At 46.7% G+C, this 18,377-nt stretch overlaps 1 protein-coding gene across 1 annotated transcript in view; it reads right to left on the reverse strand.

The window, feature by feature from the left end:
• SH3RF3 (SH3 domain containing ring finger 3) overlaps nt 1–18,377 on the reverse strand; it is a 368,418-nt gene that overhangs the window by 10,704 nt on the left and 339,337 nt on the right. The window lies entirely within an intron of this gene.

Genomic DNA, 18,377 nt, shown 5'->3' on the forward strand with positions numbered 1-18,377 from the left:
AGCTATTACAGGATATGACAACATTCAGGTCGTGGCTCCTTACATACAAAACTAATGAGATAATCAGAAGAATCTGCCCTTATAATCATGAGGCTATCGATACGCTCTCCTACTAGGATGTGTAGACACCTCTCCTGCTCCATAGTTCACTCCCAGTTCTCATGGAGGACTCCCCACCACACACCCCACACCAGTGGCAGGCACGACCAGTATAGGGTCTTCATCAGAGGCCCCATTTAGTACTCTCTTGGCCCTGAAGGAGCTTCTCTCCTTAGTCTCACATCCTGGGAGCTCAAAGCAGACTCTCAATATGTAAATGAGAGCCAGGTTGGGGTGGCAACACAGACCTGGAGAAAGAAAAGATCCAGGCAGTGTCCTTGGGTGGCCTGGACCAGCCACCATGTTTGCTCTGAATTCTGCATATCACTGTCAGTGAAGGGGCACCTCAGCCTCTCAGCATGTGCTGATTACACTGAAGCACATAAGGAAACATGAGAAACATTGCTATCTAGAGAGTTGTTTGTGAAAGAGAAAGTGTGTACATGCAGAGGTGCTTTTAGAACAACACGCTTGCCTTGGAATCTGACCATTTTTATGGCTTTAATAGAGTTCAGTTTTTTAATGTTCAATGGAAATTAGGTGGCAGGGCACATGGTGTAAAACAATGGCAGCACACGGAAGTCTGAAAGTATAGCCACTGAGTCAGTGATGCCTATCAAAGAGTCTGCTTTGGTCACAGGGCTTAGTAGACCCTGAGGTGGATAGAAGGCAGACATCCTCTTCTCACCTTCCTGTCTGCAGGGTTAGAGGCTACTGGGGGATGATTTCAGCATCACCACACTGATGCTGAAATCTTCTTAAAATTCACATATTAGGGATATGCATATGCTTAAACTAAGTCAATAACACTTTAGTATGAACAAGTCCATGTTTTTTTTCCTATACTGTTAGCACTGATATTGACAGAAAGAAGGGAAGTAGATGTTCTGAAGACTGTCCATAGTGAGGAATTTCTGGCATGGGTGAGCCCCAGGCTGGTGGGGAGCAGGTTGGTGTGGGGTAATGCAGCAAAGGGCAACCCTCTCTGTTTATGTTTCCTAGCTCTGTCCTGCTTCAACATCCATAAAGGAGTTCTGTGACACACTTAGGAGAGTTTCACTAGTTTGGCCATGAGGGGGCACCACATATCTGGCTCAGAGGGATCCCTGTCTCCCAAGTAGCTGGGGCTCCTGAGGCCACTGCCATTGAGAGGTGCTGGTGGGTGGCAGTGTGTGTCTGGTTCCTCATGATGACAGTCTCCTAACCTGAGACCATGAAGGGGAGGGCACTAGAGGTAGGAGGACACAGTGTAGGCGTGAGGGGTGGTGTCTGATGGTTCACGGCCCTCTGGGGGCTCCGGAAGGATGAGCCTGCCCAATGAGTCTAGGGAGCCATGTGTACACCCAAACTAAACACCCAGATGCACAGAATGCAAGTCGAGTATCACAAAAGCTACATGCTATCAAATTCTCAAATTCCAGTTATTAATCCAATGGGATGGTGAAGCTGGAGACTGTACAACTTCAAGAATTGTATACATACATAAGCATATGCACTTACATAAAATTATGCATGGCGTGAAATGGATCTGCAGCCCAGCCAAAGCCCTGAGGGGACAGGAGCCACTGCCTGGCATAGTCTGTAGTCCCTGAAGGGCTGTGGGTTGACCTGCCTTTGCTGCTGCCATCTTGGGCTGGGCCTAGCTCATAGAGATCATAGGGAAGGGTGCAGGCCAGCCCTGGCATCAGGCCATGTAGTCTTCTGGAACCAGAGTGTGAAGCCTGGACACTCGGCCAGCAAACATGTGTGGAGCAATTTGACAGTGCAGGGACAGCCCCTCTGGGCCATGATGCTGGAGTGTCGGCTGGTCCTGCCAACAATCCATAAGTCAGGGTGCACGTGCCCAGTGGGGGAGCACCTGCGTGCAAGATGTGGCCAGTGTCCCGGTCAAAGGGGCTCCATGTGGGAAAGCGTTTTCAGAGTGACTGTCCCCATGCCCCTGGGACAAGTGTTGGCTGCACCATATCCACCTACCTCACCTATATTCAGAGCTAGTGTCCCTGGCCTCTTCTACATATGAATTAAAGGTGGAAGGAGATAGAATGAGGACGTGCCCAGGGCAGGTAGGGAGCCTCCTGTTAGAAGTTTCAGGGGTAAAGGGCGCCTGGGTGGCTCAGTCAGTTGAGCGTCTGACTTCGGCTCAGGTCATGATCTCATGGTTTGTGGGTTTGAGACCCACGTCGGGCTCTGTGCTGACAGCTCAGAGCCTGGAGCCTGCTTCGGATTCTGTGTCTCCCTCTCTCTCTGTCCCTCTCGACTAGTGCTCTGTCTCTGTCTCTCAAAAATTAAATAAATGTAAAAAAAAAAAAGAAGTTTCAGGAGTGAAACCATGGCCCTTCTTGGGACATCCCAGCAGGTTAAAAAGATAAAAGGAACTGACCAGGGCCCAGTTGTCAGCCAGCATGACAGCTCTTGTGGTCCATATGGTGGTGTCCTGCCTCATGAGCAAAGAAGAGGTCTGATCAACAAACACTCTGTTGCAAGACACAGGACAGAAAGCCCTGGAGCCACAGGCTGTGCCACAGTAGGGTGTGTTGTGAGGGGAAGATAAAGCCACTGGTCTGCTTAGCATGTTTGCATGGAAATCCAGCCTTAGCTGTGGTTTGGAAAGAGGTGCATGAATGTGATGGATAATTTTCCTGTCTCAGTTTTCCAGGATTAAGTATGACTGATCACTTTCTTAATTTGACTTTGGCAAATACTTATGTCATGACTGGAATACCCTCTCCTTTGCTGTCCATGACAGAATTCTGCTAATGCCTTCAGGATCCAGTTACTACAAGTTGCTGTGAAATTTGGTGAACTATCATGCACACAGAATTCATGCAATATGGATGTAGATATTCCAAGCCCTTCCCCTGGTGGCTGCCCTATTCTGGGTGATGTATGTTAGAATCAGCTAATGGGCACTTTGAAGGTGGTGGGAAAAGGCTCACCAATCAATTTAGGGGCAACACCATTGGACAATAAGAGGTTTTAGAGGATACAATTTCGGGTTAATGTGGGCTAAAAGTTTATCAAAGAACGATGGGTTTGTTGGGGTTTCTCCAGGGACCAGGACTAAATTAGGGACTTTTATGAGCCCAGTGAGATGCAGAGAATGGTATCCCCTTTATATTTTTGGAGCTCATTTTAGGTATGTTTTAGAGGAGTCACTGCTTTCCTACACAACTTTGTGTCAGCATTCTGCTGTCTCCATCTGTGGCCTAAATTCCCCTCTCCTGAGGAGGGTCACTTTCCATCCCTAGGTTGCTCTGAATGGCCATGGTGCAGCCATTTCAGCCTTGTGGGGGTCCTCCAGTCTGAACTGTGGGAACAAAATGCCTGCCTCCCTCTCATCTTCTGTCTTCTCCCCAAATGAGTGATAAGCTACTTACTGCTTGTCCTCTGTGAGGCCGTTCACAGCTCCCCATGCAGACAACCTGCCCTTGCTGCCTGCCTCCTCTTCCTCTGTCAACGGAACAGGATAGGAGCACAGGGGCAGCCCAGGCTGGTGCATGAATACCTAGCTCTGAGTCCTGATTCCACCGACACCAAGTTGTTAAGATGACAAATGGAAGAGTGCTTTTTAAACTATGAATGCATGTTACAAATACTTGATTGTGTGGCTGTTTTTATGATGTGTTTATATGATGTGCTATTTTTAGGTTTTTGCAAAACACCTACAACCTAGTTAGCTCACAGTACATTTTTGTTAAAGGAATAAAATCCATTTCACTTCCACCTGAGGCAGTTGTGTCACTGTTAACCCTCAGAGATCTCCACAGGCCAACACAGGGTCTCTTGGCTCTCCAACTTTAGGTACAAAGAACCAACCAGAGAGTTGGATAGAATGTAAATGTTAGCCCCACTCTCAAAGATTCTAATTCAGCAGGTCTGATATGGGGGCAAAAAAAGTGATTCTGATCCAGAACCCAGGAAGGGATCAATTATAAGCCAACGGTCATGTGTCAACCTGTTAATGATTTCAGAAGACTACAGATAGTGCTGTAAAAACCCAGAGAAGGGACCAGCTGCATGGGAAGGTGACAAAACAAGGAAATAGGTTCACTGAGCACCTACTAAATTCCCAGTCCAGGGGACTTGCATGGGTTTTAACGCTGTGTTTTGGAATATTGGTGTGGATTGATGTGCTGATTCTGATCTGAGGGTCTGAGCTGTCCACCAGCTCCCAGGTGGGGTCGGCCTCCCCAGTTGTACTTTGAGTGGCAAGGGCTAGTGAATGAGTAGAGGTTCAGCAAGCAAGGCAGGTCACATCAGGCAGAGGCTCAAGCCAAGGACTGCAGGCACCAGATGAGGCTATTACAGAAGTGCTGGCTCTCAAGATACACAAGTACTTTTGAAAAGCCTCCCTCAGCATATAAACAGAGCACAGTCATGTTAGAGAAGAGCTTATGAGTTACATTAAAAAACGTATGTGTGATGCAGTGCCTGGGTGGCTCAGTCAGTTAAGCATCCGACTTTGGCTCAGGTCAGGATCTCATGGTTGGTGAGTTCGAGCCCTGCATTGGGCTCTATGCTGACAGCCAGGAGCCTGGAGCCTGCTTCAGATTCTGTGTCTCCTTCTCTCTCTTTCTCTCCCCTGCTCATGTTCTGTCTCTGTCTCTCTCTCAAAAATAAACATTAAAAAAAATTGTGTGTACACACACACACACACACAAACACAAACACATATATATACACACACACTAAAATAAAGTCATACCTTACTTTATTTTTTTATTTTTTATTTTTAAAAATTTTTTTTTCAACGTTTATTTATTTGTGGGACAGAGAGAGACAGAGCATGAACGGGGGAGGGGCAGAGAGAGAGGGAGACACAGAATCGGAAACAGGCTCCAGGCTCTGAGCCATCAGCCCAGAGCCTGACGCGGGGCTCGAACTCACGGACCGCGAGATCGTGACCTGGCTGAAGTTGGACGCTCAACCGACTGCGCCACCCAGGCGCCCCTTGTCATACCTTACTTTAAAAGAACCATTTGGTAACCTAATATTAAAAAAAGAGACATATTTGAAGGTGTTCATTCATTATAGGAAAACTATAAAACATTTTACATAATAGAATAATAGTTTTTCTGTTATCATAAAAATAGGGGTCTCCCTAGGGGCCTTCATTGTTTTATAGAACATCAATGTAAAAACTTGGCAAAAGGAAAAAGAAATCTAAAGCTTAAATTAAGAACTGCGGGGAGTTAAGAGTCAACCAAAATTATGGAAAATTCTCTGTGAAATTATAAGAAGCCAAGGGCTTTTATAAATTTGATTTATAAATGTGATGTTAAAATTTTCAGAGATACAATTCATTTCATTAGAATGAAGTAAACATGTAAACGTGACCTATTGTGCCACATTTTTTTTTAATCAGGTTGTCTCCTTTGTTAATGTATGCTAAAGAAGGTGGCCACAGTTCCTCTCAAACAGACTTACCTTCTTAACTCTTTTTTGCTTAGGGCAACATTTACAATCACTGGTCGGGCACACACAGAACACTGGACTACATACGGTGGGTAGCACATAGACTCAGAATTGATTGCTTAGCCCTGATAATCTGGAAAAACCTCAGCCTGAAAAATCCCCAAATGTTTGTGCCCGTGGATGAGTACATGCTCTGTTCAAAGTCAAAGGGGCAGTTGAGAACTCTTTACCTTTGAGAACAAAAGATCAAACATAATCACACATTTTCACTCTGCATTTGCATGAACTGAGATCCAGGCAACAATGGTCATAGGTCATGGGTCATGTTCAGATCTTGTGTCAACACTCAGTGACCTGGGAGCATCTGAAGACTCTCTGAGAAAAGCATAGAGATATTCCTCCAGACTGTTAATATCAGTTATTAACAGGGATGATCAGGCATAGGAAGGAGGATCTGGGCTTTTGTGAGACACTTTCATATTTGAGTCATTAAGTCAAATGTGTATTTCTTTTTAGTTTAAGAGGGGGAACATAATAAAGGAAAAAACTGCAACCTATTGCTTTGAACATAATAGTTCACATCTAGTGATGTGATGAACCAGAGAGAATTTTTGTTATTAGCTTATGGAGAAGATTGTCTTATAAGACGGAACAGTAGGGGTGGCCTCGAGGCTTGGGCAGATTGGATACAATGATGGGGGTGGACTGGTGGGTGATTTGGTCTGGCTGAGGGATCAGAAGGTGTGAGGCAAAAGGAGGGGTGAGGTGTGCCTGTGAGATGAGAAAGGAAGCGGGACAGCACATTTTGGTGGCTGAGAGGGCCAGCTGAGGGGTCTAAAGTCAGCTTGGCAGACACTGGGAGCTGCACGAAGCAGGGGAGTGAGTGACTCTGGATTGGCAAGGTAAACAGTTTGCGGTCATGGTTGAAGGGACTGAGTGGGGACCGTGGGGCAACAGACAGTGATGGTGACAGTCACAGGGCATTTAAAGGGAAGGTGATGCCAACTCCTACCAGCTGGAGACAGGAGGTGGGGGATATGTGCCCTGCAGCAGTGAACCTGCTCTGTGTGAGCATGGCCTTGGCAAACTCTGGCTCACACAACAGATAAAGAAAGCAAAATGAGTTTAGGAAGATGGTCAAATAATTCTCAGATGCTACATCAACCTATGGGCAGTCAGGAAAATCATGTGGCCTCTGGGAAGGCCAGAGCTCAGAGAAGTGGGGGTGTCAATCCTCACAGCTGTTACAATGACCTGAAGCTGTACATTTAGGAAGGAGCTGGTGAGACTAAAACATGGTCAGAGGCCTGATGCGCATGGATTTGTCATGACAAATAGTGCGGGGCCTTCAAGGAGCCTCTAGATAGTCAAACAAGGAACACGGTGCATCCTTATCTTAATATATTGAGATGGGCTCCTAGGTAGCAAGTTATACTCAGAAGTCTTTTGATTAGAATTTTATGTTTGGAAAGTTTCCTATTGGAGATGGGGAAAGGGTAATTACAAGCTATGCCCTGTTAAAATTTTGATGGGGAAAAGCACATCTCAGGTTATGCCTGAACACACAGTTACTGTAAGAGCAGAGAAGGGTTTTTAACAATGTAAATATGCAATGTGTCTTCAGAAAGGGAAGAGGAATTAAAGATCTATCATAAATAAAGTGGAAGAAGTTAACAAGCTAATTAAAAGAGACATAAAAATTGTGTATTTAGCTATCGGCTATTTTAAACATTAAAACACATCTTCAAAAATGCTGCCCTCACAAAAGACTGAAGATGAAAATTGATTCACGAAAATAACGAAGAAGGGGAACAGCAGATAACAGCATGCCAATCTAATTGTGCTTTCTCCAGCTTTTGTTTTTGATGGGAGGGATGCCTGCTGCAGCATGCTGCTTCTCTTGCCCTTCCTGAGGATTGAAACCATTAAGTGAAGCCTTAGTTCAGTGCTCTGCATGTGGCACTATGCTAGGCACTCTGAAAAGGGAGCTGAATGGACAGAAGAAAAAGCAGGGGTTGGATTTGTGTCCTTCGAAGCAGAGCCACAGGCATTGTGATCACAGCAATTTGTCAGACTCAGAAACAGAAGAAGAATACTCAGGAGCTGGGCCTGGCAAGTGGTTTTAGGTGACCAGCCAAGTTCAGTGCAGCAGGAAAGAAAGAGTTCCTGAAGTGGAGGATACTGTCTCCCTGAGGAACTTCAAGCAGATATTCAGCCACATCATGACAGCCTTGGAGACAGATAGAGCTGGGTGTCACTGTCATTTATCAGTTGACTGATCTTGAACAAGTCACTTAACTGCTCATATGCAAAATGGACAACATAATTATATATATAACTAATTACACTGCAAATTCTTTCTCGAGAACTCACTATGAACCAGGCACTGTTCTAAGTCTTGGACATAATTAGCTCTTAGGTTCTTAAAACAGCTCAATAGAAAAACATAGTCTCTGAGATTCTAAACCACAGATGCAGGGTAATCAACCAGAAAGTTGCACAATCTGGATTTGAACCCAGGACTCGATTCCAAATTTTAATGCCAGCTGTAACTGCTTTGCCCTGAGAACTAATCCCAATATGGCACCAATAAGTGGGAGGCACCCTGCAATACACTGTTGAGGTTTTTGTGTGTTTAAGTCACTTCACAGATGGGCACTGAAGTACACACATACAGCAATGATTACAGAACTCTAATGAGGGCTGCATCATGATGAAATACAGGGTTGCCAGTTAGCCACCACCCTTGTGACACAGGCAACGCTTTGCTCTCCTGGGCTGCTTCTTCAGGATGGGATATTGACAATACCCTCAGCACTGATAGGAGGACTGAATGAGGACAGCAGGTAAAGCACCTAGCAGAGCGCCCTGCACATAGTAGGCTTTCAACAAGGAATGGCTGTCATGAATCTCAGCTATGGTGGTGGTATATGCCAGCACTGTTCATGCATTCATCTGGCCCTCATCCAGCATTCATTTCCTGGTAGCATGGGCTGAGGTCAGAGGAATGACGACAGCACATCCGGTTATGCACCCACAAAGGAAGATCAAATAGGACTGAAGTGCCAGCTACATGTCTCAGATCCTCCGGAAGCCTCTTGTGCAATGATAGGCTGAGACTACCCTCTCAGTCCCTGAAACAGCGCACCCAGGCTCCAAACATGAAGGAACCCCCTGGTCTCTGGTCTAGGGCAGGAATGCTGCAAGCAACAAAACCACACTAACCATGTTGTTTTTCCTTGTTTTTTTCACTCAGCTCACTTGGTGCAAAGCACAAGGTACCCTTTCCAGCTCCCAGCAGAGTAAATAAATACAGTGACAATAAGGTGGGGACTAGAGCTATGAACCCACCTCGGTTGGGCCCCTTGTTACCCTGAACCTGACCTGTCCAGGGCACTGACATTCCTCATCTCCCATTGAGAAAGGCTCTCTCTTGGGCTCCTCCACCCTGTATTATGGCTCCTTCTCCTGCCTTTCTGCACAGCTGCTGGATTCTTCCCGCCAGCACCACGCCTTCCCCCCCCACACCCCCCTACCCTGCCCCTCGCCTCAGGTGCAAACGCTCCTAGACTCGGTTTCTTGCTTCACTCCTTAATGTTCTCTTGCTGGAAGCTTTGACACAGGATTGGCTCTTGAATTCTCTCTTCTGCGGTGAAAGCATCTCTAGTGCCAAAGTCTCAAGTGAGCTCTAGGTCTTTTATCTGCAACTTCATCTAGACATTCTTTTAAGACTGAAATCACATGAATAAAACCATTAAAAGATGCCTGAAGTTCTGAGCTGGAGAACTGGGGAGCCTCCCTCTGCCCAGCCCTGATTAGAGAGAGCCAGAGGTGATCATGTCCCCCATGCCTGTGCCCAGTTGAGTGGCCAAGTGACCCGAGGGGACTGAGGGGCAAAGATGGAGGGAGTGAGTCTGAGAGAGGTGCTGGGAGCTTGTGCTCTCAGCACAGTGTACAGGCTGGTACCCTGGCACTGTGCCACTTGTCCCTGTCCTCCTCTACAGAGGGCAGCAGCCTGAGGGCACCCCAGCTACTCAGGACTGTCATGTCCACACTTGGATGGGGGCTGTTTTTCCAAACTTGCAAATGAAGGCAGCCTGTGCTCATCCTCCCCCAACCTCTTCATTCATCACTCGTTCATGTGGCAGGTCCTGCCCCTTTTCACAGGTCTGACTCTCACTCTCTTATCTCCTTCTCATCAGATTGGCAATGACACCAGCATCCCCACAACTTGTTTTATTGAGCAGGACAGAAAGCCAAGCAAATGAACAAGGAGAGCACTGACCATATGCCTGGTGTTTTGTATACTATTTCAATTTTAATGTACCTTAGTTGGCTCAAGCTGACATAAAAAATACCAAAGACTGGGTGGTTTAAACAGCAGAAACTTATTTTCTCATAGTCTAGAGGCTGGAAGCCCATGATCGGGGTGCCAACATGGGCAGGTTCTTGGTGAGGGTTCTTATCCTGGCTGTGGATGGCACCTTCTTGCTGAGTCCTTATGTGGCCTTTCCTCACTGCAGGTGCAATGCCTCTTCTTATAAGGCCACTAATCCCATCATGGGGTCTCACCCTCATGACCTCATCTAATAATTACCTCCCCAAGGTCTCATCTCCAAATTCCACTGCACTTGGGGGTTCATCATATGAATTTGGGTGGCAGCGGACACAGGTGTTCAGTTCATAACATTCTGCTCTTACCCCCCCCCCAAATTCACATCCTTCTCATGTACAAAGTTCATTCATTCCATCCCAATGACCCCAAAGTCTTAATTAATTCAGGCTTCCACTCCAAAATCTAAAGTCCAAAGTTTTATCTCAATAATCATCCAAATCAGACACAAGTGAGAGTGGAGCTGTGGTTCTTCTCTGACTGGGAGCCTGTGAAGCCAGACACACCATGGGCCTCCAAAGCACAGTGGTGGCACAGCCCTAAAATAGACATTCCCATTCCAAATGGGAGTAATGGGGAGAAGGGGCGATAGGTCCCAAGCAAGTCCAAAACTTAGTAAGACAAACCCCACTGGATCCTGATGTTTGAGAATAATCCTGTTTGGTTAGTGCCTCTCTAGTAGACCTACTTCCAAGGCTTCAGTCAGAAGCTACCTGCATGTTGGAACTGAGGTGGTGGCCCCAAAGATCTCTGAATCACCTTAGGGGTTCTTCCTCCCTTTCCTCAAAGAATAGCACATATTTGCAGCCTGATAGCTCCACGGTCCGGGCTTGTAGGATCTAAGAAGTCCTAGAGCCACCCTTCATTCCATCCTGCTTGCTCTGTCCCCATTTGTTCAAAGTGGCAGTGTCCTTGCTGATAGTCCCATCTCCACTCCTGGCCTCTGTGGAGACTGCTGGTCACTTCCCTGAGTCACAGGCATCATCTCTTCATCAAATTATTGTTCAGCCTCACCCTTGCATTCTCCTCAGAACATGCTCTCTCATGTTTCTGCTATATAGATAGACTAAGAATTTTCCAAATATCCAAGTTCTGATTCTTTTTTTGTTAACAATTCCTTCTTCAGTTTATTCTTTCCTCTTACATTTTGCTGTAAGCAGTCAGGAGCCAGGCCTTCAAAACTTTGCTTAATCTCTCCACTAACTATTCAACAATATCATGGCTTGAAAGTCCTATCTTCTATAGAACATGAGAACACAGTTCAGCTAAATTCTTTGCCACTTTAAAACAAGAAATGGACTCCTTCCAGTTTCCAATAACATGTTCCTCATTTCCATATGAGACCCAAGATGCACTTCCTTAACATTCATATTTCCATCAGCGTTCTGTTCATGATTATTTACGAACTAAGAAAATAGAAGCTCGTTCTCTCCTGCTTTCCTCTCTTCTTTCTGAACCCTTACCAGAACTGCCTGTAATGTCCATTAAGCATGTACCTCAAAACTCTCCCAGGCTCAGCCCACAGCCTGGTTCCACTGCTGCACCCACATTTTTAGGTATTTGTAAGAGCACCATCCCACTTCCTGGTACCAAAATCTGTGTGGGTTTGCTCAGGTTGTCCATAACAAAATACCATACACAGGGTGACTTAAGTAACACAAACTTATTTTCTCATAGTCTGAAAGCTGAAGGCCCAAGGTCAGACTACCAGCATGGTGAGGACTCCCTTCCAGGCTTGTAGACAGTGCCTCCTCTCGTGTGCTCATGTGGTTTTTCCACAGGCTCTTTCTCCATGTGGAGAGAGAGATCTCTCTCTCTTCCTCTTCTTCTAGGGCCACTGACCCCATCATGAGGGCCCCACCTTCAAGACCTCATCTAATCCCAATTACCCACCAAGAGCTCCATCTCACACTGAGGGATAGTGCTTTAACTTATGAATTTTAGGGGGACATAAACATTCAATCTAAAACAGTTCTCTACACAGTAGCTGTGTAAGGGTCATAGTCACCTCATTTACAGATGAGGAAATTCAAGTTCAGAGAGATGAAGTGGGTGGGATTAGGCTTTGGATCCAGGTTTCCATGTTGAATCCCAGGCCTTCTCTACCTGTCATACCACCTGCCATTCCCATTGCACTTGGTGAATGAGTAAACGGAGGGAGGGTTTATTGTTCCTTCATTCCTGATATCACCATGGCCTCTGTCCTGGGCCTTCCCATCCCTGATCTGCCCCAGGCACCAGGGCCTGGCTAAAGTTCTGGAGTATTACTCAGTGTCCGATGATAACCAGTCTTTACATACTGCCCCTGAACACACCTCCAGGGATGAACTGGCCTGAACGACCTCACAGGTCCTGCAGCTCCATGAACCAGCCTCCACACAGTGAAACTATCTGAGTAACAGATATTGGGTGCCATCCCTAGATGTAATACAGCAGATCTGGGTGGGTCAGCTGAGTCACATCACAGGGACAGAGCACTGGCATCCCCAGTTCCTCTCCTTGCTATTCTCTTTCTTCTCACCCCACTGCCACCAAAGCCTTCCCCAGGGTCCCAGGCTCAGCTCAGGACAGCACTCCACTAAGGTGCTGAACAAGGAGGATCAGAGCCTGGTGGGCTGTGGCGGCCTCACTTTAACCTTTTTCATTGTGGTCCCATGACACTGTCACTCCACACAGTAGGTGAAGCCGGGGTCATGGCACCCTGGGCAGGTGCAGTCCACCAATGGTGGGTGCTGAGTGAAAGAGGGATGTGCATGGCTTGGAAAACATGGAGTAGGCTTGTTGGGTGTGCAGTGGGAAATTACGGGTCATAGGGAACTGGGATGCTCATTCTGAAGCTAAGATACCAGACTAAGACTGAACAAAGTAGGGGAAAATAAGCAAGCAGCATGGCAGCAAAGAGCAGGATGCAGACTACCTGGCTTTACTCCAGCTCCTACTACTTACCAACGATAACACCTTGAACAAGCAACCTAAATTTTCTGTGCCTCAGAAATGGGGTAACAGTAGTACCTACCACAGAGAGTTGTTATAGGGACCAAATGAAACCATATAAGCTAGATGCCTGATACCTGAGAGATGCGCATTTGCCTGTGGTCACCATCACCACCACTGTCAATATGGTTACTACATGGATGTTTGGTACCATGCAGATACTGGACACAATACCTTCTTTCTGCAAGAATAAGTCTTGGTATGAATGATCCTTAAGTGTCACTCCATAGCTGCTGTTTACTATGTTGGAAAAGAAAATATCACCTCTCAGCCAAAGGAACAGTGCAGGATCTAGTCTTCTAAAGCAATGGTATTCACAGGTAGCAATGCTGAAGTCACCCTTCCTATAGGTTGTGATGACATGTTTGGCCCAAGCTACAGGGGTATCAGGTTCTCAAAGCAGTCCATGCCCGTCTTCCTAATATTAAGAAACTGATGATCTATTTCAACTGAAAAATGAGGAGGCAGGGGAGCGTGTGTAGGTGCCCAGCACTAACAGGTGGCAGGCTTGGATGGGGCCATAGAGTTTGGTAGGACTCCCAGCACCCCAGGCCACTGCCTCCTCTGCCAGTGACATCACTGGGAGCTGGAAAGCAATACTCTATGGGATGACATATTCAACAGAATTTATTTTTGCACTTAATTGAAAAGTAGTAGGGGAGCATGTGGGTGGCTCAGTCAGTTGAGCATCCAACTTCAGCTCAGGTCATGATCTTGTGGTTCATGACTTCAAGCCCCACATTGGGCTTGCTGCTCTCAGCCTGTCAGTGCATAGCCTTCTTTGGATCTTCTGTCCCCCTCTCTCTACCCCCCCCCCCCGCTTGTCCTCCATCAAAAACAAACATTAAAAAAAAGTAATGAGCTGGAGGTAGCTACAACAGACACGTAATTTTCTGGCTGAATGCAAGGAAAGAATGAGAGGTCACAGAGCTAGATCTTGGGTGATATAACAGATTGAATTTTGTAAATATGGCCACAACACTGTCTCTCCTTCCACCCACCTTCCTTGCAAAGTGACTTCAATACTCCCCTTGATAAAGTGATAGGAGTCATGTCTCATTCCCATGTGTTGGAGACCTTGTGATAGCCTCCACTGACAGAGCACACTGGAAAGGTCACTTATGATTCAAGACATGAAGATGTCATGCACTCAGTCTCAGAACCCAGCTGCCATGCTGCAAAGAAGCCCAAGCTCTCCCACGTACAGAAACCATGGGGAGGCCACAGCTGGTGTTTGAAGAACAGCCTCACAGAGGTTCCATTCAACTGCCAGCATCAACTGCCAAACATTTGAGCAAGCAGGCCTGCAGGTGGCTCTGGTCCCAGCCAGTACACCCTTCACAACCTTCATACACTCAGCTGAGGTCCCAGATGTGGGGGAGTAGAGACAGCCTTATGGGTGTGACCTGCCCAAGGTCCTGACCCACAGAACACGAGACAAGAATATCAAAGTGTTGTTTTACACCATAGAGTTTTGGGGTGATTTGCTATGTAGGAAGAGTAACTGGGGCAGATTTCACTTTGACCTGTCATGAGATTTCCTAGTCCAGAACACGCCTAAACAATAAAAGTGTTGGCACTGCTATCATTGGGTATAAAGATCTCACACATGAGCTACACACACACACCCACACACACACACACACACACACACACACACACACACTGCATTTGTGATAAACAAGTATGGGATGAAAAGACTAAAACATATCCCAGCAGACTTCTTTGAAAAATGTTATAGAAATATTGGAAACATGTACAATTGAAGGCTAACCAGGCATCCAAATAATAGATGAGAAGAATTTTGTCAGGAAAGATGCCAAGATCTGAACTTCAATATATTTTTACTGGAAATATCAAGAGCTCTAGATAACCTAATACAGTCAAACCAAATAGCAGGGTCATAAAAACCAACAAGATGGGGTGTTCAGAAGTTCGGATTTCCAAGCATAACTAAGAATTTGGGTAGAAGGGTTTTACCCAGAGGATGCATTGTTTTAGACAGCCCACAGAATTCAATTCATGCAAGTGTGACTATATTAAATAGGTGACTTTACAGAAGCCAAGAAAGAGAGAAGAAATAAAAAATAGAAGGTGAAACTTAACAAGATTGTGAGGGCATAAAAGCATTTAAATTGCTTGCCCAAAATTCTGTCTCCAACCTGGCAGCTCATTTTCCTCTGTAAAGACACTGCTCAGCTTGCTTAGAGCCCTTGGTGGGCCCTTTTGTCACTGTCAGTGGACAGGATGCTCAGGGGACCTTTTCCCCAAGGGCCTCTCTAAACCTTATAATCACTCAAGTGGTATTTCATTAGCTGGGTGGGGGGTGTGAGGAGGCAGACATGCAGGGACCTTGCAGCAGGGGGGAGAGATCTCCTTTGTGCAGGTCTACACTGAAGAGAGGATTCTATGGGGCTATGAGCTAATCACTTCAAATCCCTATCTACTGCTGGGAGATACCTCAAGTAGGGGGTAGCTCTCTCCTACCTACACATGTCTGGTTGGGAGAAGGACTCTCTGATCTATTGCACTCCTTTTAGGGACTTCAGGATTCGGTGACATGCAGCTGACTGCATATGGCTTGTTGTTTCTTCTTTGGAGGGCAGAGATGACATGGTCTTTGGAGGTGAAGGCTGTGCCTTTGTAGAGATGTGAGGAGAAATTTTCTCTTCTCTGGGTCAGTTTCTAACAGTCATCATCTGATGTAAGACTTATACAACCAGAGAGTCCTCTGCTCAGGGGGAAGGAAGTGTAAGCTTCAAAAATTTCCAGTGTTCACCAAGGTTATGGCCATTCAGGGTCAATGTCTTCATAATCACCTGTTGAGGCTCATTAAGGGGCCAAGGGCACTTTAAGAGAGCATCCAAAAGACCAGTATCTCTTAGTCCTTGACATAGTAGATCCCAGCTTGACAAGAAAGTTCAAATGTTTTGTATATCACATCTCATTGTAAGACCTGTTTGAAGAGTGTAAGATGGTCTGAGTATGGGTACCTCATCTTGGGGCTGTGGCACAATTAAAGGCTCACATTAACGTGATCTTCACATGCATGTGATATTTGATCTTCACCCAATCCCAAGAGGCACTGTGCCAGCACCACTGGTGTCCCTTATGAATGTCACACTGTAGGACATTAGCAGGTCTGGTGTGGGCAAAGCAAAGGAAACAACAGGCTTCTTGACTAGGCTAGGATATTCTTGAGCCTTCACTATGCTAATAAGTTAAATTTTTAAAAATTTAATTTTATCTTGATAATAACACTTAACACTGTACCCTCTTAACAAAAATTGTAAGTATCCAGTACAGAACTGTGTACAACATAATATTGATGACCACAGGTACAAGGTTGTACAGGAGATGTCCAGAATGAATTCATCCTGCTTAATGGGAACGTTATCATCAGGCATATATTTCAGTTAACCATGATGAATAAGTTTTAATAAGCTAAATATTACTGCAGTGATGTTTTCGATAGGCCTAAGACTCTTGAAAATGAAGAAAGGATTCTGAAGATTTGGAAAGATAATGAGTTGCCAGGACAATATCAACATAACCAAGGGGGCAGAGCCAGGCCTGGGCCCCAGTAGTCCAACCCTTGATTTGTGGTTCTAGGCACACTGCTAGTTTATATACCAGTGGTTCTCAACTAGGGAAGATTCTGTTCCCCAGGAAACATGGGGGAAATTTCTGGTTGTCACAACTGGGGTACATCATGCTACTGGGATCTAGTGGGTAGAAACCAGGGGTGCTGCTCAACACCCACAATGCACATGAAAGTCCCCACAATAAAGAATTGTCTGGCGCAAAGAATGTGAAGGCTGCAAAGCCTTTGTTGATATGGCAGGTGGCAGGCTCTCCCTGAGGGTCTGTCCCTGTCCCTTGCTGACAGCCATTGTGGGAGAATAAATGCAGACGCTGGCTGTGGGCTGGCTGTACCCTGGTTGCCACTCAGCATCACACTCCTCTCCGTGCTTTGGCTCTGAGATCCAGGCAGCTGCAGGAACTGAGCTTGGACCAGCTCTTGGGAGGAAGCAGGGCCAGCTGCCATGTTGTGTGGGTTTGCTTGGGGGAGCTAGGAGGTGGAGGGATGATGAGGAGTGTGTTTGGTAGACAGGATGATCCACAAGCACTTGGAGATTCACAGATAACACTGAAAGGTACTATTTCAGCTTCTGTGATCTGGGGAGGGGGTTGCTGCCCTTCTTGGTGCTCAAGTGGGCAGGGTGAAGCTGGCTCCTGGAAGGTTGCTAAATTCTCCAGCCAAGAGGGCACACTTATGCTCCCATCTTAAAGCATTAGGGATGGCAGACCTCCAGAACCATCAGTATTGCCCCCAGTATGCTGTGATGCAAAGAAGTATCTGTGGCATTTTGGACAGTGGACAGGGCCTGGCCCTGATGCTGCCCAAGGAAGGCCAATAAGAAGCTTCCTTGCCTCCTGGCTTCCATGTGTGGCCCCCTTCCAGCAGGTGGCCCATGGTTCTGAAGACAATATACACACACACAGGTGTGGCTGTGAGCCTTGGTGCTATTCTGACTGTAACTCCACCCCCAGGCTGATGTGGGCCTCACACATTACTGCCACGTGTTCCCAGAGGGATGTGCCCTATTCTTGGTCATGCCCATGTTTCCCTTCAACAGGGTGCCATGTCCATAGTGGAAAGGGCCCCCTTCCTCTCCCAGACCTCTGCTGGGACATCAGTAGGCAAATATCTGTGGTCAGAGCATGTTTGTAGCCAAAGAGCACACAGAAGCCCAAGGGCTTTCTTTTTTCAACTGATCTGACCCATAACTATCAAAGTCATAACTCAATCTCTTCTTAATCTGAAAGAACAGATACAGAGAGCTGGACCCATACCCACTTCCCCAGGGAGAGGTCACAGGCCTGCACCTGTGTGCATACACGCATGTGTTCTTGTGCAACTGTGCATCCAACCTCCCTGGCACCTGTACCTTCTGAACACCTGCCAGTTCTGAAAAATGCCACCCCAAGCACCTCGTTCTATGTCTCAAGTGTCTTAAGTGCAAGCCACGACCCCAAAACCAAGGTGATGAGGCCAAACAGGCACGGAACATTTCTCCCAGTGCCACAGCCCACTCCATGACCATGGTCTCCTGCACCTTTGAAGGAAAGAGAGTATCTACATGGACTTTCTGACCCTAAGTGGGGGCTGCATTCATGTGTGGGGATGTGTCACTCTAGGAGTAAGGACAACTCTGCTGATGAGAGGGAGCAGCACAAGAGAGCAGGTAGGAGACACAGCAGGAGAGAGACTGCAGGAGGACAAGGCTGCACGGATGCCCAGTGGGAGCCTCTTAGACAGGCTCACTCCAGCTCACCCTGGGGCAGGGTCAGCAGTGAGAGGGGGCCATGGTTGGGGGGAGCAGGCAAGGTAGGGGGTACATGGACAGGCCTGGAAGCTGCAGCAGGATGTGGGCACTCCCCTCCCTCCCCCACCATGAGCCCTATTTATGCT

This window comes from Lynx rufus, unplaced genomic scaffold (assembly GCF_022079265.1).
Source record: "Lynx rufus isolate CCGP_SWC_20201006 ecotype Redwood Valley unplaced genomic scaffold, mLynRuf1.p SCAF_8, whole genome shotgun sequence".
NCBI classification, from domain to species: Eukaryota; Metazoa; Chordata; class Mammalia; order Carnivora; family Felidae; genus Lynx; species Lynx rufus.